This window comes from Anolis carolinensis, chromosome 5, assembly GCF_035594765.1.
Source record: "Anolis carolinensis isolate JA03-04 chromosome 5, rAnoCar3.1.pri, whole genome shotgun sequence".
NCBI classification, from domain to species: Eukaryota; Metazoa; Chordata; class Lepidosauria; order Squamata; family Dactyloidae; genus Anolis; species Anolis carolinensis.
Window position 1 is genome coordinate 33080432 of NC_085845.1, and position 26193 is coordinate 33106624.

Here is a 26193-nt window from a genome sequence, read left to right on the forward strand (position 1 = left end):
CTTGAACACATCTATATGATCTTATGTGAGTTCTTCTGAGAAGCTCTTAGTCAATTGCCTTCCCAAACAAATTTGGTGGTTATAAGGCTGAAAGTTTTTTTGGTGATTGCGGCCAAAGTCAGCTAGTGAAAACTTGCCTATTCTTGCAAGTTTTCAGAAATTGACAGCCATTGACTTTTAATGGTTGTATTGTTTTGTTATTTTTTATAGTCTTATATTTTAACTGTTTTAATGGATTTAATCTGAAAGACTATTCCCAAAACAGATCAGGTTTTAAGATCTGCAGGAGAGGGGTTTCCACTTCTTTCATAGACACAGAAAGAGGATAAAGACTTCTTGGTTGTTGCTCGCCGGTTGTTGACCTCCCTTCCATGGCAGGTCTAGTACTCGCCCTCTCTGCTCCTTTTCTGTTGGCAGGAGAATATATTTTTATTCAGATAGGCCTTTTAAATTCAAATTATGTAACATAGCATGTGTGAAGTTGTGTGCCTTGAGTTTATTCTTTTTATCAGTAATCATGTTGTAAATGTGCTACTTATCGCTTTTTAACAATAATGTAACTATAGTTTTTAAATAATTTTTTTTTCTTAATCTTGTTTTAAATTACTACGAACAATCTTGGATCTTATTCCAGGAGAAAGGTGGGGTATAAATTCAATACATTAATTAATCATTTGTTAAATCATAGAATCATAGAGTTGGAAGAGACCACATGAGCTATCCAGTCCAACTCCCTACCAAGAAGCAGGAAAATTGCATTCAAAGCATCCCCGATAGATGGCCATCCAGCCTCCTGTTTAAAAGCCTCCAAAGAAGGAGCCTCCACCACAGTCCGGGGCAGAGAGTTCCACTGCTGAACAGCTCTCACAGTGAGGAAGTTCTTCCTGATGTTCAGGTGGAATCTCCTTTCCTGCAGTTTGAAGCCATTGTTTCGCGTCCTAGTCTGCAGGGCAGCAGAAAACAAGCTTGCTCCCTCCTCCCTATGACTTCCCCTCACATCTTTATACATGGCTATCATGTCTCTTCACAGCCTTCTCTACTGCAGGCTAAACATACCCAGCTCTTTAAGCCGCTCCTCGTAGGACTTGTTCTCCAGACCCTTGATCATTTTAGTCACCCTCCTCTGGACACATTCCAGCTTGTCAACATCTCCTTTCAATTGCGGTGCTCAGAATTGGACACAGAGTGATTCCAGGTGTGGTCTGACCAAGGCAGAAATCTAGACGTTAATCTTTTTTAAAGCAATTATTTTTCTATTTTTTGTATGTCTTTAATCTGGGTTTTTTTATATTCCATAATATGTTTTGTGTCCCAATATTGTTGAAAAGGCAGGCTGTAACTGAATAAAATAAATAATTATGTATAGATATAAATTAGGCTTCCAGACACGAATAATAATCGACTTCATGGATTTTCAAATCATTTATTCCATTGCTATGAGTAACCACCCCTTGCAGAAGTGACTTATGCGCTGCAAAAATGAAGGTCATTTTTAAAGAATTGAGTAGGGATTATTATGAAGCATACAAAACTGATTGCAAAGAACCAATTTCCAAAAAATAATTTTTAAACACGTTTTTATTTTTGTTCTGTTCATGACATTCAATACTTAAAGGTTTACTAAAAGCTGAGTCATTTTCAGCTCATTCAACTATTTTAGTGGAACCTGGAGGGAAGCCAGACTTTTTGGTAGTTGTTCTATAACATAGTAACAGTGCTCTATATTTTTTTTAAAAGAAGATCACATTGCTATTTTTTTCTCTCAAGTGAAATTCAAATGGAAAAAAAAACCTGAGTTTTCAAAGCACGTTATATATCTCCAGCCAAGAAATAAGCCCACTAACGCAGGGATTTGTAGATGAAACGCAGAATGCTATTTCAGTTAGAATGTCACAAGCTGTACTTTTCAGAAAAGCAGATTGTCAGCTCCTAACGATCTGATCCAGCATGTAAATAAGGCAAACACCCCCCTCCAAAAAATCCCCATACCACCACAGTTTACAATTATTTGAGTCTCAATAATTTCAACTGAAGGAATTGAATGCCCTTTCATTAAGGTTTGTGTGAGCTGTAAACTGGTCATTGTAATACTTGTCTAAAGGAAAACTCTTCTATAACAGATCAAATGTTTTAAATTATTCTGGTTGGGTTTTCATCGTGTGAGAATGGATTGTACATTTCATAAAGAGAACATAGCAAATGTGGCAGAACAGTGTAGGCAACCGATAGAGAGGAGGTGGGAGATAAGCATTTGCTGCAGTTTATTTTGCCTCCAAATTCAAGTAGATCAGATTCCACCGAACCCTTGAAATCTTGATTAAGAAACATATTCTTACTCAAGCAGTCTCCACTCATCTTCCATTGCCTGTGAGCTCTATTAATAGAGTAACTTCCGTCTCATTATGTCTCTTCAATGCTTTGACTTTGCTGGCAAGTATTGATCTGTAGAATGCTTTATCCAAGGGCAACAGCATCCTTAATTGCAAAGTGATCTGCAGGACAATTAGAGACCTCCAGGTTCTTGTACAAACAGATGAATGGAACTGTCTACCTAAGCAGACATAGAGCTGATTGTTGATGAACTCAGCTATGTCGATCACAATTGTCTGCCACATCTCTGTTTCCTCTCTTTTTCTATCCTATACATGGCCATAGCAGGCTGGACAATTTTAGTTAGTACTTAGAAGATTGCTGATAGGAGAAGGCAATGGCAAATTATTTGTTTAAGAAAACAATGGAATTCACGAGATTACCATAAGTCAACAGGGGACTTGAAGACACACACACACAAACACACATAATTCTTTCCTTGAATACTCTCAACTCTTTGACCTATATCCTATTGTTAATCCTATTATTAGCAAACAATTCAGCAAACAGCCTTATTTGATGAATCAGACAATTTTTTTATGTGAGTTCAGAGTTTTAAAAGGATACATTCTTTGAAACCAGATGCAAAGAAACATTTCAGATTTGCACCGATTAAATAAAAACAAGTAAAGGAAGGATTTGAATTTGACACATGATGAATGGATGGATAGATTTTTTTGTATTGTGTCAGAAGCAAATTGAGGCAAGTCTGATGTGTGAAAAACAGCTGTCTTCAAAGACGTAGCCCAGGAGACACCCGGATGTGTTCCCATCCTGCAGGGGACTTTTCTCATGTCCCCGCATGGGAAGCTAGAGCTGACAAATGAGAGCTCACCCTGTCTCACAAATTCAAACCATCAATATTATGGTCAGCAATTAAGCCAGCACAAGGGGTTAAACCATTGTGCCACTGTGGCTCCTGATGGATGGATGGATGGATGGATGGATGGATGGATGGAGCCCGGGCTGTGGCGCAGGCTGTTGAGCAACCAGCTGCAGCCAATGCAACAAATCACTCTGACCAAGAGGTCATGAGTTCGAGGCCAGCTCGGAGCCCCTTGTTTGTCTTTGTCTTTGTTCTATGTTAAGGCATTGAATGTTTGCCTTATATGTGTAATGTGATCCGCCCTGAGTCCCCTTTGGGGTGAGAAGGGCGGAATATAAATACTGTAAATAAATAATAGAGAAAGATAGCTAGATAGATAGATAGCTAGATAGATAGATAGATAGATAGATGATAGATAGATAGATGATAGAGACAGATAGATATAAATAGACATAGACAGACAGACAGACGGACAGATAGAAAGAAGGCAGGCAGCATTAGCCTAATCAACTTGCAAAACAATCCTGCGCATATTTGCAGAAGAAAATAGCCTTCCAAACTCAATTTTATGTCTGTACATTTGGAGACAACAACTCTCCACCATCATAATTACACAACTCTGGGGCAGAGGCTAAGAGACTTTTCTTTTACGCACACTTTATTTCCAGTTGTGAAACAGCACTCATAGATAAGTGTTCAGGTATTCAGATACCTGCTCCTTCTGCTTCTGTGGATAGTATATAACCTTCATGATGAGAAGCCATTGATAATTTCCTTCTGTTTTCAAGGCATCTAAGTTGGAAGACATCAGTGATGAGTTACATATTTTATAAACAATGTAATTGTGTACTTCCTTTTATCTGTTGCAATAATGAGCAGAATAATGATTGGCATTTTCCCATGGTCATTTAGGTATCTGTGCATATAGGAGATTATCTAATCAACTGAATCCACATACTATATAGGAAATGAAAGGCCCCCAGATGGTGTAGTGGGCTAAGTGACTTGAAGGTCGGATTGCTGACCTGAAAGCTGCCAGGTTCGAATCCCACCCGGGGAGAGTGCAGATGAGCTCCCTCTATCAGCTCCAGCTCCATGCGGGGACATGAGAGAAGCCTCCCACAAGGATGGTAAAAACATCAAAAACATCCGGGCGTCTCCTGGGCAACGTCCTTGCAGACGGCCAATTCTCTCACTCCAGAAGCGACTCAAGTTTCTCCTGACACGGAAAAAAAAAAAGGAAATGAAAGAGAAGATAAGGGTAAAAGCAGTTTTGATGGTGTTCTGACTGTGTTTCTGCTCCCTAAGGCACTGCTTGGTTGTAGAATGCATTGCCTTTGCAACTTGGGGAAGATGGAGCTGCCTCCATCCCCAGTATAAAGAGGCTGCTGCTGCTTCCTTGTGCAGCACATGAGTGCACTCTTGCAGCTGAATACTGGCTGGCTATGCTTTGATCGATATTCCTGGCTGCTGTTGAAGAACCAGGACATGCCTTAGAGTACATTGACCAGCAGTTATACTGATGCATATCAAGAACAAGATCTTGCCTATATTGAGCTATTGCCAGTGGGATTAGGGAGGAACCAAAACTAATAACTTTTGCAAGGATTTGTTGATGAAGATCAGCACAGAAGAAGAGATTAACACTGAATAAAACTACTGCAGTAGGTAAATGTGTTACGTTCATGACTAAGAGCTTGTCTACCCAACGTGGCCAGAAGTCATTCCTGGATGTTCAAACAATATAGAGGGGCTTCTTGTCCTTAACTGGGATAAAATTGATTCAACTGGTTTAACTCCATGTTAAGGCATATTGGGAGGAATAAAGGCCCATGCTGCTCTCTGTTACTGTGGCAGACCTCAGCAAAAGCATCCATACAACTAGAGAGAAGTAGGAGACTATGATGACAGAAATAGAAAGATGACAGTCTAGTGGGGCAGAACCTGTTTTGGCCTGGCTACGTTATTGGTACTCCATCCCACCATTGCTTCATGACAGACAAGTGTGTGGCTGTCTCTGAGGCCAGGTTAGAGTATTGTTAGTCTGACTGACATCAGAGTATTTAGTATATATGAGCCCTAAGTCTCACATTGAAAAAGAGCATGCAGCCTTTGTCAGCAAAGAACAACTAGCCCACAAATTATATATAGAAATCTTACCATTTCATTTTCTTTGCATATCTTGCAACCACACCAGCATTTTCAGCCCAAATTCTGTACTCATATACCTCACCTCTGAGGATGCCTGTCATAGATGTGGGCAAAACGTCAGGAGAATGTATTTCTGGAACATGGCCATACAGCACACAACAATTCTGTATAGAGTTGTGAGACTTCATTTTTTCTTGCATAGAAATTTGCTACACTTATCTTAATGTATAAAGTACTTTGTGAATATTAACTTCCTTCCAAGTCAGGGTTAATTTATTTTAAAAACTCAATTAATGCAAATTTTCTTATATGTCACTACCCAAAAGCAAGGACTTTGCACACAGATGGTTTATTCTATAAAGCACCTTATTTGCCAGCAGAAGTGCTCTCATTCCTCTTTCTGTCTAAAAATAGTGTGTAAAAATAGCACATTTCTAACGCAAATCCTTCTTTCAAGTTAATGGTGCCATTGACTTTATGACAAGGGTCAGGTGACGTGATAGGTTAATAAACCAGCCATCCCCATTTGAAAACTTGACTTCAAAAACACTTTACAGTCCATCTAAAAATGAGTTCAGTGCTTTCACCCTAATCCTCAATTATATAAGGAAACAACATAGCACAATAATATATTTATTTAAAAAAAAACTCTTGAAAAATAGCTAACACTTGGCTATTTCCCAATTTAATTTTCCTGCACGTATTCCATTGCTTTCCATTTGGCTAAAAACATGCTGTGATCTTAATGTAGGTCACAAGAAAGGCAACAAACAGTTTCCAGCAGTAGCATAAGCTGATGTCTATGCAGTTGTACGGAAGTCCCTGGAGCTGTATCAATTGAGACTCCAGTCCTTGAAAAAGAAAAATTGACAGCTTTCCTCTCTGACCATCAAAACTGCTTTTACCCTTATCTTCTCCTTCATTTCCTATATAGTACGTGGATTTAGTTGATTAGATAATCTCCTATATGCACAGATATCTAAATGACCATGGGAAAATGCCAATCATTATTCTGCTCATTATTGCAACAGATAAAAGGAAGTACACAGTGGTATTGTTTATAAAATATGTACTGTATATACTCAAGTATAAGCCGACCCGAATATAAGCCGAGGCACCTAATTAGGAAAACATTGACTAAAGTATAAGCCGAGAGTGGTAAATTTCAGAAATAAAAATAGATACCAATAAAATTACACTAATTGAGGCACCCGTAGGTTAAATGTTTTTGAATATTTAAATAGAGCTTAAATTTAAGATAAGGCTGTCCAACTGTTCAATATGATTTGCATAATGATCAAATCATTATTCTCATCTTTTTCAATGTAAATGTGCTTATGCATCCTTTTAATAATAATACAGTAAAATAATACAGTAATAATAATAATAATAATAATAAATACAGAAAAATAATACATGTAATAATAAATATACAGGGGGCCCTGGTGGCACAGTGTGTTTAAGCGCTGAGCTGCTGAACTTGCGGACCGAAAGGTGCCAGGTTCAAATCCTGGGAGCGGAATGAGCGCCCACTGTTAGCCCCAGCTCCTGCCAACCTAACAGTTCGAAAACATGCAAATGGGAGTAGATTAATAGGTACCGCTCTGGCGGGAAGGTAACGGCGCTCCATGCAGTCATGCTGGCCACATGACCTGGAGATGTCTATGGACAACGCTGGCTCTTCGGCTTAGAAATGGAGATGAGCACCAACCCCCAGAGTCGATCACGACTGGACTTAACGTTAGGGGAAAATCTTTACCTTTAATAATAAATACAGGAAAATAATAAATGAAATAATAATAAGAAGAAGAAGAAGAAGAAGAAGAAGAAGATCAGAGTGAAATAATAAATGTATTAATAATAATAATAAAAATAGAGTAAAATAAATGTAATAGTAGCAACAATAATAGAGAAAAATAATAAATGTAATAATACCAATAATAATAGAGAAAAATAATAAAGGTACCATATATTCCCGAGTATAAGCTGACCCAAATATAAGCCAACCAGGACCCTCGCCCGAGTATAAGCCGAGGGGGGCTTTTTCAGTCTTAAAAAAGAGCTGAAAAACTAGGCTTATACTCGAGTATATACAGTAACTCATCATTGATGTCTTCCAACTTAGATGCCTTCAAAACAGAAGGAGATTATCAATGGCTTCTCATAATGAAGGCTATCCACAGAAGCAGAAGGAGCAGGCATCTGAATACCAGCTTGTGGGAGAAGACAGTAATCCTCATTTCCTGTATGGGGTTTTTCATAAACGTGATCTAAAATCTAGATGCTGGATAAAATATATCTTCAGTTATGCCATTGTCTATAGACAAAAGATTGAGATCACACATACATACACACACACACACACACATACCGATTGGTCTTGTATTTCATCTCTAACATGCACCACAGCCACCACCACTACTGAAAGCTTCTCTCATCCAGTACTTTATACCCCTCTAGCTGCACAGCTGTTTCAAACATTATTCCTCTTTGCTAGGCCAGAAAGCAGGAAAGGTGGCCAAGGAAGCCCCTCGCTTTCTGTATGTTCATAAGGTATTGTGGAAATTCTATGACAGTTCACAAATTGAAATTGTACTGAATTAAGCATAAAAAAGAATAATGCCTTTTATGCTGTCATCACCAGGAAGTGCATTTTATAGAAAAGCCAATTTTAAAATCTTACCACAATTTTCCTTGAACTGAAGAGTGTTATATTGAAAGGTCTTATCAGAAGACAAGCCATATAACAGTTGGATTGGAAAATACCGAATCTTTTTGGCTCCAAGGTATCACACTCGACAGTTACTATGTTATGCCATGGAAAGAGAAGAAACAGTTGCTAATACTGCCCTAAAGTGCGCCATAATATTCATTAATGGCCTTTAATGTGAATACTTTTAATGCATCATTAAAGAGTATGATGTTAGTACTTTACATGAAAACAATTTAAATAGATTGTTAGAGACTTCAGCGACTTAATATGAGAACACACTTTCCTATTATAAAGCATTTTAAGATTGCATTTCTAAAAAAATATTTACTTTCGAGTAAGTCTCAATGGAATTAGAGCGTCTGAACTCCAAATGTTTAAGGTTGAATAGTATATCATCAACAGTGATGTCTGGTCTCTTAGTAACCCACATTCCACATGATATCTTGAGTTAAGAGTTTAATTTGTTCTGTAACTAAGCTTTTAACTCAAATGGCTCTTATCTCAAAGTGAATTTTCGCATTTAATTGCTATTAATCTGTCCCAGTCCCTCAAACCCTCCCCCCAATTTTTATTATGTGTTTTTAAATAAGAAAATGTACTTTATAATTGACAAATAATATATAAATACACATTCACATGGAACAATAAAAAAGAAAGATCAACTTTATTTATTTACTTATTTACCATACTTGTACCCTGTTCTTCTCACCCCAAAGGGGACTCAGAGCAGCCTTACAAAGGCAATGATTTGATGCCACACGTATAAAAAAGGTAAAGGTTTTCCCTGACATTAAGTCTAGTCGCGTCCAACTCTGGGCGTTGGTGCTCATCTCTATTTCTAAGCCGAAGAGCCAGCATTGTCCATAAACACCTCCAAGCTCATGTGGCCAGCATGACTGCATGAAGCGCAGTTACCGTCCCACTGCAGCAATACCTATTGATCTACTCACATTTGCATGTTTTCGAACTGATAGGTTGGCAGAAGCTGGAGCTAAAAGCGGGAGCTCACCCTGCCTCCCATATTCGAACCACCGACCTGTCGGTCAGCAAATTTAGCAGCTCAGCAGTTTAACCCACAGCACCACCAGGAGCCACACACACACCCACACACCCCCCCACACACACACATATATAAATAAACAGTTAAAATCCAAACAATTTAAAAAGTCAACATTAAAACATCAATTAAAATAATGCAGTCCAAGTCATATTCCAGGGCCATTCCATTCATCATTATATTAATTCGTAACCTCTATGGCACTGCTCAAATTTACTGACCAAAGCCTTGGTCCCAAAGCCAAGTTTTCAGTTTTTTTCCTGAAGGTCAGGAGGGAGGGGGCTAATCTAATCTCACTAGTGAGGGAGTTCCATAGATGAAAGGCTACCACTGAGAAGGCCCTGTCTTCTACTTTGAAATGGTAGAAACACAAAGTTGTGGCAAGGAAGCACAAAGCACAAAGTGAAGAGGAAGATGCACCATTTTTGTCATACTCTACTCACCCCAGCCTCCCTGCCTCTCTTGCTCTTTCTCCCTCTTTTCATGAAGCCAAACATACCAGAAATAAAACCCACACAACATCAATTAACCCAAAGTTCCTCAAAGCAGACAAGAGCAAAGTGAACAGTATTCTCCCAAAGCAAACAAGAGCATGAGGCATGGAGTACAGAGGCTGCTCCCTTGAAGCCCTGAACTCTCACGCTAGTACTACCTCTGGTACTAGCTGCTCTTATGTCAAAGTGAAATCTGAGCCAAGTGGTGGCTCTTAACTCAAAATGCTCTTAAATCAAGGTTCTACTATATGCCCAAATTTTCTACATATACAGGCAGTCCTCAAGTTATGAACCAGATAGGTTCTGTACAAGTTTTATTACCATTATAATTGCAGTGGTTAATTCATATCACATACATTGATCATTCTTCAGATCATTTAATAGAATCTGAAATACAATCTAAAAAAAATGACTGAGCTGTTTTTATGTCCAAACAACAACATTTCTAAAGATGTTTTTAATTTTTGAGAACTTTTGCTTATCTGTAAGGTGACTGGAATTACTGTTTCTCTGTGACTGCTCAGTTTTATCATTTCACAGGCTGTAAACTGCTAGGCATGGAGATATTTCAAAAATATTTTTGAGCAAAGGAAAAATAGTAAGTGGAAGATGTATTTTCTTCACAGTAGGAGAGTTTCTGCTTCCAATCTTACATGACAACAACATATGGGACAATATCATTGCAAAACAAGCAGTCCATCTAGCATAACATAATCTAACTTTATTAAAATATAGCATTATAAATGATTTCAAGGGATGACTGTCCTTGACTCCATCAAGTCTAAGCTGTAGCCCAGGAGTCAAGGATTCAGTGACCTTTTTTGGATAGACATTCAACGAATATTCAGAAATAAACTCCCAAGATGTTACAAACTATCCATCACTAAGAGCAGAGAATAGACAGCAATATTAATGAGAACAATTATGCAGTACGTTCCAGAAATTACAATTAATAATGTATAATCATTTGCTTAGCATTATAAAATAGGCAAATTAAACTAAATCCAAGTGAATAATTACATTGATATAATATAAATGACTTAATTATGCTTCTACTGTTATATTTCTCATCTAACAGAGTTTCTCTTGCATATATTGGGCCCTGATTGCTCTATTGTGTGGAGGAGCTGGGAATATCAAATATCAGATAAATATATTACTTTCCAAGTAAATGAAAATTTTCCAGTACCATAACCTTTCCCAATCCACACAGCAGTGGGTTTTTTTGAAAAGAAAAATCATGCACACCCTGATATACTGTATGACAAAAAAAACCCAACAAATTTAGGATGGCCTTTGGATGACACTTTGGCCTCTCATCTCATCATGGGAAGAGAAAGGAGTGCGTTTTGGAGATGTTCTTTTTGGAGATTTGAAGTTTTGGCGTTTTGGCATTTTGGAACTATGTGTTGTCAGGTTGCAGTGGAAGCTGGGTCTAGTGTAAGCAGGTGCTTCTCCAAGGAGAGTTAAAGGATATGGTAATATTTGAATGTGTGCAAGATGGATGCATGTACATGTGTGTGAATGCTGAGTGAAAATGTAAACCCCCCTTTTGTCAGTTTGTTAGCCAGTGTAACTGTAGTTTGTTTGTGAATCCAATGTAGTTGCATAGAATCTGTATGTCTGTATGTCTAAATATTGTTCTTTGTTGTTCTGTGTGATGACTCATGGGCCATGTAGTCCTATTCCTAGTACTATTGTGGCTGATGAAGAGGAAAACTTGGGTTTTCAACCGTTTCAGCCAGAATTGGAGCCCTTGCACCTGCGAGATGTTTGTCCACAGGAAGTCAGCCAAACAAGCCTTGAGCAGAAATCTCCCCCATTTTCTCGCCGGGATTATTATAATCAAGATAGAAGCGCTCGGGAGGCGACTCGCAGGAGCGCCAGGATAGCTGCCAGACAATTAGCTGATTAAGTCTGTTTCCCTTGGGAAACTTTAAGGAGTCATGCATCTGGACACAGTATGGGTTTAGTTTCTTGTTCCCCAGGGAAAGTGTTCCTTGGCGGGAAAACAAGATCCTATATAGGTGTTTGCCCGCAAAGAAATCCTTGCGGAGTCAATTCGTCACCTTGTGGAGTGAGATCGATTTGTGGACTACGCTACTCCAGACCCTTGCCTCCAGGACCAAGTTCCAAGCCTTGTTTCACGGACCTTGTTCTAGCATCAAGCTTTCCTTGTTCCACGGACCGCGCCACGGACCCTGTTCTTGCTTCTTGTCTTTTGTAGCCACGTATCAAGCCTTGTTTGCCAAGAATCTAGTTTGCTTCCAGCCTTGTTGTCAAGTTCCATTGGACTTAAGGACCCTGTCATTTTGCTTGGCAAAGTGTGTGTTTCAGTTTTGGGATTACAACTTTGGACTCTAATATCACATATTGGACATTGTTTTTCTGGACTATTTTTGACCTTTCCTGAAAGGTCTACTTCTGAACTATATTCTTCACTTGTTTTAATTGACTTTATATATTCCTTTAATAAAGATATTAGATAGATTCTGGTCTCTGCGCATGGTTATTGGTGCTCTGCAGCCTGGGTCCTGACATTCTGTAAAAGTTCTGCTATACCTTTCAGACTGAAATTGCAATAAAAAGAACCTATGCGTCAAAGTTATTGATACGTTATTCATAACAGTCCGAGCAACATATTCCACTGCTCTTATTGTCAGTTCTTATTGTCAGGAAGTGCTTCAGGATTTTCAAATGGAATCTCTTTTTCTGTAGTTTGAATCCATTGTTCCAGGTCTAAGGACTTCATCATACATGTCTTCACAAACATTCTAGGACTCCTGCAGCACAGTTGATCCACGGAGCCCCATGGAGCCCATTATGTCACGCACACTAACTTCTGTTGGGGATCCATTGATCAACTGTGGTGCAAGCGTCCTATGACGCTTAACCTAAAACATGGTAGGTTTCCTGTATTCTGTAGGAAATGAGGCCAGCATGAGGGGATCCTCACAGCAATGCTTTCCCATGTGTGATGGGAAAGCATTGCTGCAGGCAAGGTGTGGCACACCATGCCGGGATTGCCCCGATGCCCTGCAAATTTGCCATGGATGCTGGCGAATCACCCCACACACATTGGATTCACAAATAAATGTGATGAGGTTCCTTGTCTCTAGAGAAGCAGAAAACAGACTTGCTCCTCCTCAATATGGCTATGATGTTCCTCCTTAATCTTCTCTTCTCTAAGCTAGATGTAACCAGCTCTTAAAGCTGTTCATCAGATGTCTTGGCTTCCAAACCTTTCATCAATTTGATGCCTCTCCTCTGGTATCCAACATCACAGTCACTATGATCCATCAGCAAAAACAAGTTTCTAAAGGCTCTTCTTCAGCACTCCTCTTCTTTGTCTCTGCTACCTCCACCCAACCAAGCTGAGACTTCATCCACCAGGCCAAAAGCAGTAAATCACCTGTGCCATAGAAAATGTTGCCTGGATTTGTGGTGCTGTTGCATATTTTACCCTCAGACTACATACCTTGGTAATCATCCTCATCCTGGAACTGGGGGTGGGGGAGTTAAGACAGGACAAAAAGCAGGCTGATAGATAACATGGCTGTCCTGATTAAAGTGGGACAGTTATGAAGTCTGGTATGTAGAGGCAGCCAGGAAATATGCCCCTCCCAAACTTCCTATGTTGACTGCAAGGGTGTTCAAAGGATCTGATACTTTTTCCAATAAATGTGGTTACAAAGCCTCACATAATTGAGATCTATGTCTTCTCAAGGCTGTCAGTGATGTGGAATTTTATTCCACCACAATAGTTACAGCTTCTTTGAAGAATTTCCAGCATACCATTAAGAGGTACTTTTCTCTCTCTACCTGCTATCCCTGAAGGTGCATCTAGTAGGAACATGGAACGTGGAAGTACAAACTTTTTTTCTTTTTTTAACCAATTATTTTTTACTGTTTTTGCTTTTTTCTCTATTTTTGTTTTTACTTCCCTCACACCATTTTCCCATCCCTTTTCACTTTCTTTTCTATATTCAATACTGTTCCCACTCTATTTTATGTTTAAAATCACGTAATAAAGACTATAAAATAGTAGGAACATGGGAGGAGGGCATCTCAGTGGCTACGCCAAGATTTTAAAACACCCTTCCTGGGGCCTTCCATAATCTTTTTAGTTGAAAATGAAGCCTTTTATATTTCCACAAAATCAACTTTGGAAATGGACTGCTTATGGGAAAAGGGTTTTAATATTATGTAGTGTCTATTGTTGTTATTTTTTAATCAGTACAATTTTAAATTGTTTTATTTCTGCTGACAGTTTAATCATACCTATTTTAACTTTTTATGTTTTAAGTGATTCAAATATTTCACTTTATTTGTTTTGAATTTCTATAAATGGCCTTGAGTAAAATATAATATACTAATCATACAGATGGAGCAAATATCCCCGACTCTTTCATGGATACATAAAAGGAATCCCTGAACAGGCCTTCTGAATTGCCTTATTGCTGCTTCCCACGCTTTCCTGGAGATGCTAATTAATTATGCCAGCAATTATACTGGCAATGTCTAATCAATAGTTCAATCAAATTGACTTGCTGGAGACTGAAATTATGTTCTTTTAATCTCACCCTCCCACAGTCCAGTAAACTCATTATAAAAGAAGGCAAGGTACCACTGGCAACACCACATTACTTAAGTTTGGGATTTGCAAGGAATTTTGACCCTTTAAGACAATGTGTTGGTTCTTGTTTTGCCTTGGTATAATTTTGCATGACAATTTTCTCTTAGGCCTCGCCGTGTTAAACTTATTACTTATTATAAGAATTTAAGGCCTAGCTGCCTTTAATGACTCATTCTCAATTTCCAGTAATTTCCTTTATTAAAATGTTACCTTATACTTGTAAAGAAAATGCCCCCCCCTTGCAACAGCAATTATATTCCAATACACCAGACATAGTATAGAAATACAGCTGATGTTGCATTATAAATGAATATACAAAAGTGATAGGGATTCTCTGGTGAAATCAGATCACCAGTCATCTTGGCATATATCCACACAGCAATTTGATCTCCTCCTTTGTTTACTATGGCCATATTCCCCTTGTTATTCCTCCAAAAAATCCGAAACTCTAAGAACATTGTTAAAAACTGCATAGTTTTAAAGGTATTTCCACAGCATGGAGGAAATTCAATCAGTTTTATGAAAAATACATGTTTAGGTATACAGACAGACAGATTCAGACTAAGAAATTCAATATGGATCCCAATGATGAGAAAAGTGGGATATCATTTTTATTCTATTCTATTATACTTTCAAGGTTTTAAGACTGGTATAGGTCTTCTGCTCCAATTATTTTATCTTTCAACATTCCTATGAAATAGATGAATTTGGGAAAAATGACTCATCCAGTATCACCCAGTGAGCACCTACATGGCTATATCAAGAACTGAAAGCGGTTCTCTGTAGTCCTAGCCTGACACTTTAATATGAAATTATGCTGGATTTTTCATACGTAGCTAATTTTTTTTCCTGTCAGGAGTGACTTGAGAAACTGCAAGTCACTTCTGGTGTAAGAGTACTGGCCGTTTGCAAGGATGTTGCCCAGGGGACAGATGTTTGATGTTTTACCATCCTTGTGGGAGGCTTCTCTCATGTTGCCGCATGGAGAGCTGGAGCTGACAGAGAGAACTCACCCACTTTCCCCAGTCCTCCCGACACAAGGGTTTAACCCATTGCCCCTACATAGCTGATAACATAATTACTTATAAAGATTTGAAGATTGTTTCTGTACTTCTGTGTGTAAATGCTTCTCTTTTTAATTTTTTTTTTAAATCTATAAACTATGGTTGCCATCTTGTTGGTGATTTATGGTGGGGTACATCCAACTTATGCCATTATTGGCCACATTTTGGTTATTGTGAGTTTTAGGATACAACATATGCCATCATCCCTCACTGCTTTGTGTAGCTGTCCTTGCACCCCCTCCTCTTCCCAAAAAAAAAAAAAACCCCTACATTGGCTTGTGTACTTCCCCAATACAACCACCTACTAGCTGGGTGGGAGTTATAGTGGCTATATAGCAAATACATGGGATCCCTGGAGGGTGATATGGCCACTCTGACTCTTACGCATAGTTGGATGTCTCTGCATTGAGCTTCACTTGCCATACCCTGCTCCCTACTAACAAATAAATGACCATATCTGGGGGGCTACAAACATTAAATAGTAAATAAGTTTGGGGGGGAGGGTGTCACAGAGAAGATAGGATGTATTTTTACCATTGTAAAACTTTAGGTTCTGTCTTCTAATATAGCATCTCGGCTTGATTTTCAACCTCAAAATAACTTTAAATGACAGGCAAATGAGCATAGCTTTTTAGAATGGGTGTGCTGACACAGACAATATTACAGGGATTATGAATAGCTATAATGAATATTTCAAAGTGAAGCTCCGATTATTCTTTTACTGAAAACCACATTATGAATTTATCTGGCATTCAAAAAGATTGCATAAAGTGGCCAAAAATGTTTACTTCACCATTATCATATTGACAATGTTGCTTTTATCCCAACGGAAGTTAAATAATGAACAGATTCAAGCAAATGTGTGAAACATGTGCATATTTAGCATCTGTTATGTTCTTTCTTGGCAGCATTGTTTCATGCAGGCAAATCAAGGCCAAGAGCTCGACCACCAGCTAAGAAGCAATTGCTGTGAATCAGACATTATTGACTATTGTGCATTTTAAACAACTCTGATAATGCTCGGTGTTAAAAGATTTTTGTTTATTATGATTCTGGTTTGGCAAAGCAGCAAATCTTTGCTTGTGGATATCAATATTTATGCATACTTTTTTTTCATCACAGACAAATGCTCATGGTCTCTTCCAATGCACTCTTTCTGGATTCCAGTTCAAAGTTCCAATAATGACAGAAGGATAATCACTTCATTATAAATTGAAAAAAGAACCTGTACATTACATATTGAATCTAAATAGAAAGACAGAAACAGAAGGAAATTAGTAATATGCTTCAACAATTTCATTAGCCTACTTTGATCCCTGCTCCAGGAAAATCCAACTCAAGTAACACAACAGAAAAGGAAAATATATATCACCATGATAAAGCTGTTTTAGAGTTTCAGCATGTGGTGCCAGTTGGGTTTGGTTTTCCTGAAGCAGGGATTATGATATTTTACAAAATTGGTTTGTGTGTGTGTGTGTTTGTGCGCGTGTGTGTATAAAACACAAAATGAGGGTAAACATAAGGCTCTTCCAAATTGGTTCTTTGAACCAAAGAAGCATGAGTTCTTTGGGTTTTAATAGGTTTGGTTGCTGACATTCTTTTGGGGGCTGTTAGTAGAAATTTGTTGGATCTTTCCATGGCCAGTTTTTTTTAAAAGGAAAAAAAAAAGAAACTTGTTATAGCTTGCTAAGGCATGATTTGAAGAGCATACTTGAACTTCTAAAAATTCTTAGTGTTATAGTGCAATTGTGCATTGATGAACTGTAGCCCTATAATGCTTTTTAAAAATTAGAAAGAAAGAAGAGGAGGAAAAATGAGATTAAAGTGAAAGCCACAGAAAGGTGAAAATAAATTGTTGTCAAACCAAGTAAATAAAGAGGCCAAACAATAATTGTGGATTGAACTAAAAGCAACTTTATTAATTAGTTACCTATTTATTCTGTTTCTTGAAGCCAGACAAACTATTTGGGGGAGCGATCTGATGTGGCAGTGGTTAAGGCAGTTTGTCATACCTGACTTAAACCCCCAACCTCCCATTGGACATAACACCAAAACTACTAAGAACAATCCCTGATTTACATGGTTGCGCAAAAGCCAGTTCTTTTCCTTAAAGGCTAACCGAGGGGTATAAGCCCTCAAAGTTGCTTTTGACTTCTAACTAGAGCTAAGACTCCAAAGACCAGCTTCAAGGACAGGATATTAAACCCCCCACCCCCCAGATTGCTTGACCCTCAAGGAAGGTTCAAAATTCCTACCCAACACCAAGTAGTGCCAGTAGGCGAACACTGAATCATAGCTCCCCCAATACCTGCCAGGAGAAACCTATTTATTTGACACAATCTGAAGCCAATTTTTCCCCAACATCTGTGACAGTGTAGGGTAAGCAAAAAAACAAAAACAAACAAACTATAAAGTGGAGGGGAAAATCCTACCTGACCCCAAGGTGACCACACATTGCTACACTGCAAAAGAAGTCGGGTGGGCCAACGAATTCCAAAGAGGAAGATGATGGTGTGTGGTTGACTTAAATCACCTAAAGAGGACACAACCTCCACTCCATAGTTACAGAGCCACGCTTTTTGGCCTTCCCTGGATGTCAAAAAATTGATCGACCACACCTACATTGCTCTACAATGGGGTGAAATAGGGGCGGGGGGGGGGGGGAGAGAACACTGTCTGGATATTTTGAAAATGCCAGCCCCAAATTTCACAACCTCTTGCTTCCTGCACCCTCTGGAAAACCCCATATATCATCCCATCCAGCAATTCTAATACCCTGCATCACAATCCCAAATAAAAGCAACTCCAAGATGATTTCACATTTTAACACATTGCTGTCTTTTGTTGTCCCCAGTACTCCTTTTTATTCCCCTCACAGATATATTTATTCCAAGTCATGGGCCTTTCTTAATAGAACAAACGTTCAGTAGGTACATTTTCAAGATTAAGGATCAATTTATTGGTAGTTTTCTGGCAAAGAAACAGACTCTAAAAAGCTCTGACTATTGTGATTATCATATTTTTTGAAAAACTAGTGCAAACCAGCAGCTGCATATACCTGTCTCTGCTTCTGCAAGTGTGCTTTCCGCATGTGTGTCTGTGTGTACTTGAAAGAGACAGAAGCAGGCAAATATATATCAACAGCTGCTATACATAATCCTTATATATGGAGGCTTTTGTCTGCAAAGAAAGGATCTTGGAGCTAGATACCTAGCAATCCAAAAACTAAAAAAAAGTCCTAATGACAGTGCCTGGCAGCGTTACAGCTGATTGCAAGCTTAACTGATAGTGCCTCCTTTCTCCATGAGAGATTTAATTTTCTTTCAGATAGCTAGATGTGCCTGGTGTCAGGACATATAAAGTCGCTTGTCAGCACTTGGCTGCACAGAGTGATAGGAAAGCACTGAAGTATCCCATGGGAGGACAGAAAAACAATCCTGTTCACAGCAGACCCTACGTCGTCTAAGCAGACCCTACATCCTCTAAGTACACCCTGTCATGCTGCCAGGCATTTGTGAGGCTAAAATGGTCCTCATTTCCAGGCATAGGATAAGGAAAGATGTGAGTTTTAGAAAAGGTCCCTGCCTTTCCCAAACAAGCTTTGGGCCATCTGAATGAACTGTTAGCAGATTGTCTCCCAAGAGAAACTCTAGAAAGAGACCTGGCTCTGAAAAATGGTAGATCAATTAATTCTGTTGGTTCTCCATGAAAAATATCTGACAATTAGATAACATCACAGTCCACAAGAACCGTTGGGCCACTACATAAAACAGAACCAGCAACCTGAAGTGTCTCTCTGACAAAGCATCTAGCAGGTCCAGCTTAATGTTTTTGCTTAGGCATGGTGTCCTAGTATTCCCATGGATTCACAGACATTTAAGAAACTAGGATTTGAAACTTTTCCTGTTGTATAAAACATTTGTTAATTTTGCCCCTTTACATCACCAGAGAAAGGGAAAAACTAGAGTTAAATAATTAACAAACATCTGTTGTGTGAAAGAGACACTTTCCCTCTACTTTAACAAATGAGACTCAAATGAGATGTAAAAATATAGTTTGAGGCATTTCATACTTTTTCAGCCTTTAATGTAGCACAAGATTTTAAACATTATGCAAAAAGGAATCATGGTTGGCTTTTAGAGAATGAGCCTAAATAATTACTTTTCATTATTCACTTCTGTCACCCCGCCCCATGCATCTTTGCTGGCAGTTCAGAAGGTAGATGATTTATTTTGCTTACCTGTTGTAATCATGTTTAAATCAAATCACCCAAAGGAAACCAGTACAAGAGAATAGAATTGAGAAGCTATGAAAACAGAAATTGTATACTTAGGACCTCATTATGCTTCCCAATTTAAGTGTCCTAGGATGCTTGCCACCCTGTTGAGGAACGGATGGGCATGCAGCCCATCACATGACATCTGTCAACTTATGGCAGAGCCCTGCCCACAACTTGTCAACATGGGAAGGTTTCTGTGTTGTGCTGGTTCCAATGGAGCCAGCACACTTCTGCCCCGGTCGGGTGACACTTCTCCTTTGTAATGGGTGAAGTGTCGCCATGCCTGCTGTTTCTCCACACTTGCTGGCAACATGGCACTGGTGGAGGGAGATGTGATAAGGTCCCTAGAAATATACATAATTATATAAATGATATTATATAGATACTGGGAAAAACTGTGCAAATAAGCAAGCTCAATCATGTTTAAAAACAAGAGTATCAAAAAGGATAAAATATGTGAAAGGGGCACTGGTACCTTGTGTTCAGCCCCACCTCTAAAATCATACTGCTCTTCCTGTCCCATTGGCATCCTCTTTGGTATAAAGCATACAGTGAGGTGCCTCTTACAGCAGTGAAGATGCCCTATGTGATCTTGAACTTTGCTTATGCGTGTATTTCTCCCATTTGTTTATATCAGGTTTATTTGATATTTTTCTTTGAACATTACAAATTGTATTCCTCTTTCCTTCCCAAACAGAGCCAATATTAAATTAATTTGATGACTGCTCTGGAGAAAAATCTATTTATATGTAGAATTTTTATGCAGTAAAAATCAATGTTATCCCATTGAGTGTAACAATTACACAGGAGTAACTTGAAAACTCAAGGATAATTTAACATTTTCTCAACAACTGGCAAATGGCAGAACATCGATCTCTGGGTAGACTCTCTGAGCTGTGCATAACTACTTCTGTCAGGTTTAGTAAAAATCACATACAATAAAATTCTACTCAATACTACTGGATAAAACCAGTTTGATGAGGATGACATGAAACAATAACATGATGCTTGTTTCCAAATAAAATAAAATTTGTGTAGTTTACCAAAAGGCATGTGATCAAAGTCATGTAAATATTGTGTCTTCAAATCATGTCTATTCTCTTCAGCCAATGCTTGCCCAGGAAAGCATTATTTTGACTATATTGTAACATTCTTGGTGATTAAAACCAGGATTCTTTGACTCTCCATGAAAGGTGAAAGCTTCTATTTGAAAGGTGTTCAAATAATTTTTATGCATACCTTTCCTCCATATAATTGCTATTAAAATAAAAAGACTGAGAATTGCAGCATATCCATTAGGGCTGTGCAAAAATCATAAGTGTTTTGTTAAAATCCATACTTACGACTGAATTTATGTGCCCCAGAGTAATCCCCGTTGAACACAAATTAAAACACCCACCTCACTTCAATTTTTTGTAAAGAAGTTCATTGGTTCATATGTCCTCTTTCTCTCTCCATCCGCCTCCTTCTCCCTCCTTGTGCCCTCGCAGTGGCAGCAGCACTCTTCTCCTTCTCACTCTGTCTCTCCCACTCTCTGTAAGCCTCCCCCTTGCAGCGGACCACATGCCTGGCACAGGAGAAGGCCCCAGAGAGGGCTGCAAGCAGACCCTGCCCTACACTGGAACTGGGGTGAGCCACACACCTGACAGGGGAGGAGACCCCACCAAAAGGCCTCCTGCACTAGTGCTACCTCTCACGAAAGAGCCTCGCAGGGCTCGCACCAGCCCCAGCACAGGGCAAGGCCTCCTTGCAGCCCTCGGTGGGGCCTTCTCTTATACTAAAATGGCAGACAAAGGTTTGAGGTAATGAGTCAAAGAGAGTTCCGGTTTCTGTAGAAAAAGACGTTTATTCTCAGTGGCCAGAGAGAATATGGACCCTCCTGTCTCCAGAAAAAAAAGGGTACAGAACAAAGAAATACAGGTCTTTTTATACCATTTTTGCCTTCATCTACCTACGTCATATAGGCATTATCCATCACCAATTAGTGTCAAAAAAGTCTTACTTTGCACTTTACTAAAAACTACGTTTACATTTTCTTAAAATATAGGCTACTTTCAAGACCTCTGGCCCTCCATTAGGCCTTATCTAAGGAATGCAATTAATTGAGGAATTTCCCCTATCTTCGCTTTTCAGGGAGTCATTAGCACTCCTACATGGCGCCAGGTTACTTTAAGCTTATTTTGACAACCCAAAAGCCTTAATTTGTCTTTTGTCCATTAGCATGGAGCTTATCTATTCTTGTTGACACTTGACATATGTCTCTGGCACTTAGGGTGAACTTTGGTCTCTGCTATGAGGAGACTGGGTATTTGCTAGGTAGAGTGTATTTTGGGGCTATATTCTGCTTGTGATCATATATTTGCTTATTCCTATTTCTAATATGATTACATTCAGTATATAGTTTCCAATACAAGTATTATATTTTTCCCATACACCTTCATCAATACAGGGTGCATGGCTCACCCCATCCAAGGCGCAGGACAGGATCTGTGGCAGATGGAGCAAGAAGGCCCTGCCCTGTGCTTGGCGGAAGAGGAGGCCCCACCGAAGACTGCAGACCCTTCTTAAGATGGTAGGTGCTCTTGCATCAGAGGCCTTTGGCAGGGCCTCCTCCCATGTCAGGCATACAGCTCACAACAGGGCCTCCTCACATAAAGCCAGGTGGCAGATGTAGAAAAGACACCCCAAGACCCACTCCTCCTCCACTAGGTACAGCATTAGCTTAGCTCTTGTAGTTTTTTTAAAATAACATAATTAAAAACTAACAAAATTTTCAGAACTTCATATTAGATATGACCCAGACTAATTTTTCAAAATACTTTTGAATCAAAACAGGGGTCACAGAAATTTCCTAAATAAAAATGAAGTAGATTATTGGCTTCCTGCACACTTTTAATATCCGTTATAGTATAAGGACACATAATCAAACAGTGATAAAAATACATTGTAGCAGATGCCAGTTCCTTTTCATTCCAAGGAATGAATTAAAACACTGACAGACAAGACAGGCTGATTCTGCAAGTTCTCCTTATATGGCAGAGGATTGGCTATCATCCAGTTTATTTCTTCCAAGATCCTAAGGCCCATGCAGATTCCTCTATCCTGCTTCTTTATGTATTTAAGATAAATTTATCCAAGAGTGAGAGCAAATCATAGTCTTCTTTCACTCACATTATACATTTGGAATCAAATATGCTTATTTTGAGCCCTGGAATCCATTTGGGAGAGGAACTTTAAAAGCACTCGATATAAACTTAAACTTAATCAGAATGCTGCTGACATTGTTGCCTCTGTCATAACCTAAGGTTTAGTCTTTGGTAGTGATCTTGAGATTAGCTGTCTCTATCTTGGCAACCTACTTGTGGTATTACCTCCTATCTGTGGTACATCACATTTCAGTTTGGGTATATTTTAGGGTGGCATTCTTCGAAGACATATCTTTCTCCCTTTTTTTTTTTTTAGGTATGAAGAATTTAATAGTGTGAGGTGTTGTACACTGCTTCCAGATTTTATTTAAAAGTTATTAGTATGGAAATAATTCTTTAAAATGTGTTGTCGAAGGCTTTCATGGCCGGGATCACAGGGTTGTTGTATGTCTTTCGAACATGTATGCTTCTGGAACATGGCCACACAGCCCGAAAGACATACAACAACCCAATTCTTTAAAAATTGTTCACTTAAATAAATAATGTTGAGGTGAAGAAACTTCAGGTATAGTTCACAAGTCTGGTGCTGTTCCGATTTCTTACCCTTTTGGACAGTGAATGCTTATTGGGAGTTAGGATCTTTTGGCAGCTTTCAATCAGGGATGGAACAAAATTTGTCTGGATTTACTCAGCTCTAGACTGGCAATTTCTTATCTCTAGAGTAAATCTATATCTCTAGTGACCAGAGGAAAGAAACTGCTAATATAAGCCAGTTAATACATTGGAAGCTCACGATATGTGGCCTATTCTACTTTTAAAACAACTTTAGTTCTCAGAAAAAGAGTGATTGTAATTGAGGAAAAATATAAACCAAAGTCATTCATTTTAAAATTCAACAGTTAGAAAGATGAAATTATCTTTAGAGCTGATCCTGACTATAATGCAATACTATAAAAGATAGCTAAATCTGGCACAATATTTTAAGCAAAATCTCTTATCATTACCTCAAAATCCATAGCATATTATATTGATATCACAGAATGACACATCCTATTGGATTCTCTCCCTTGAGGATCTTTGGAAAATGTAAGGATTGTGTAGGAATGTCTATACTCATAACAGCTCATAGTATACTCATGAAGATTCAACCATGTGCATAGATCATCTGACTGTGGCATGATTACTTGGTATGATATTGTGTGAGATGACTACACACCAGAGCAAGTGTGGTGCTATAGTTTGTGTGTTGGACTCTGGAAGACCAGCCAGGAAACCCAGTGGGTGACCTTGGGCAAGTCACTCCGTCTCAGCCTTAGAGTAAGCAAGTAGCAAAGCCCCCTGACCAGATCTTGCAAGTTGAATTGAAATCATATAACAACAACAAATTAATGCCAACTGAAAATGATTTCTTTTTGCACCATAAAGACAGTTGATGAATTAAAATATTCGGAGAACTGAGGAATTCTCCATGTCTTCAAAAGAAAATTGTGTTTTTTAAAACTTCTTTTTGAGGGCACCTTCAATAATCTCTCAAAAAGAAATAAACACAATGCAAGAGGGAAAACCCAGTGATTATTGTAAATGTTTGCCCAACTATTCTAGTTAACAAAGAAATCAGGGAAGTAACAAGCCATCCTGCAACTGAATCCATTGAGACTGTAAGATTCAAACTGATATCGATTTGAAGCTGACTTCAATTAGGCTGTTGTTCTGCTCCTGGGTACATTTGGTAAGTTAGTAAAGGATGGTGATTGCATGGTTTTAACACAGTGCATTTTCCTGCGGGAATTGAATGTGGGGTCTTGATCTCTTGATCTCTTGTAAAAAGATATCCATTGAAAAACCTTATTCTCTGCATGAAGGAAGGCAAACAAAAAATAAGATTCTGATGTGTAGCAGAAAGTCTATAAAAAAGAGAATATCCCCTTCTTTCTGTATTTGCATAAATACAGGAGGATCAGAATTATTCCCTGCCTTCAAACTCTACAGTGGCAGAGATTATAAGTAACACATTGCAATATCATGTTTTTAAAATCATTATTTACAAGTCCACTGGTAAGTGTGGGAAGTACTGAATATGGGGTTACAGGAGTAGGGACCAAATGGAGTACAGTGTTCCCTCACTACTTCGCGGTTCACTTTTTGCAGATTCACTGTTTTGTGGTTTTTCAATAAACTCTAAAAGACTATTATAAATCATAAAAAATTACAATTTACAGCCTAAGGAAGGGAGGAAGGAGAAGCCAAAGGGAGAGAAAAGGAGCCCAGGCAGCAATGGGAGGAGAAGGAGGTGATTTATCAACACACGATTGGTTGATAAAGACTTAAAATAGTGTATAACAACTAAAATAATGTATAAATATTAAAATAAATATAGTGTTCCTACTTCGTGGATTTTCACTTATTGCGGGTCGTCCTGGAACCTAACCGCAGTGATAAGTGAGGGAACACTGTACCACTATGTGATTTCCCTTCACCTGGGAGTGAGGCAGAACATGAGTGTCCTGCAATGCAGTGGGGGACATGGCATTTATAGGCTCCATCTGAACTGACAGAATTCTCTAAAATAAAGTCCATTTGGAAGACTCTTCCCCATTGGCCAATCTATTTAGTTGTGTGGGCCTATGGAAGCACTGGATCTCTTAGTAAGGAACCATCAGTGGAACCCAATGAAAATGACACCTCACCAGCCTTCACCTCTCACCTTCAGAATAGGTTCCCAGGTGAGTCTCAGGCTGGGATTTAATTATCATGAAATAATCTAATGTAGGAAAGAGAATTAATCCAGCTTGATCTCGGGTTTAAAAAAACAGCCAGGAATGTCCAAACCTTCCAGGAAGACCTTTCTCAATGTTTTGTCAGTGAGAACTGCCATCTCAGATCACCATGTGCAATCCTCACAGCCATCCTACAATCCCTGGGTTCAGGCAGCTTGGGGAGGTGGGGTGGCAATGCCTTCCTTCTCCCCCCTCCCCCAGCACCTCCATCCCTGAAAGAAACTACATAAAAGAAACTACATAAATGGCTCAGGGCAGCTATACATGGCCTCCATGCAGCTCAGAACCGGCATTTTTATGTCAGTTCCAGCTGCAACATTTTGCCTGTGTGAAAGGTTTCGAATTTGGTTTATTTTAGTAACATGGTTTCTAATGATATACCTTTCAAAAAGTAAGGTAACAAGTCATAATATCAATAACATACCCAAATGGCTGAAAACATGTTGCTTTAGTGTCAGTAAAATTCTGCTGAGGAGAAACCTAGATTGACAAGAATCTTTACAGCTTTGGGCCAATCCTATGAAGGAATATGCTTTTCTTGGTCCACATGCATGAATTTGATGCCAAACTTTTGAAACTGGCACAATTTTCGGAGATTTTCTCATGACAGGAATAACATTGTTTTAATAATAATAATAATAATAATAATAATAATAATAATAATAATAATAATAATAATA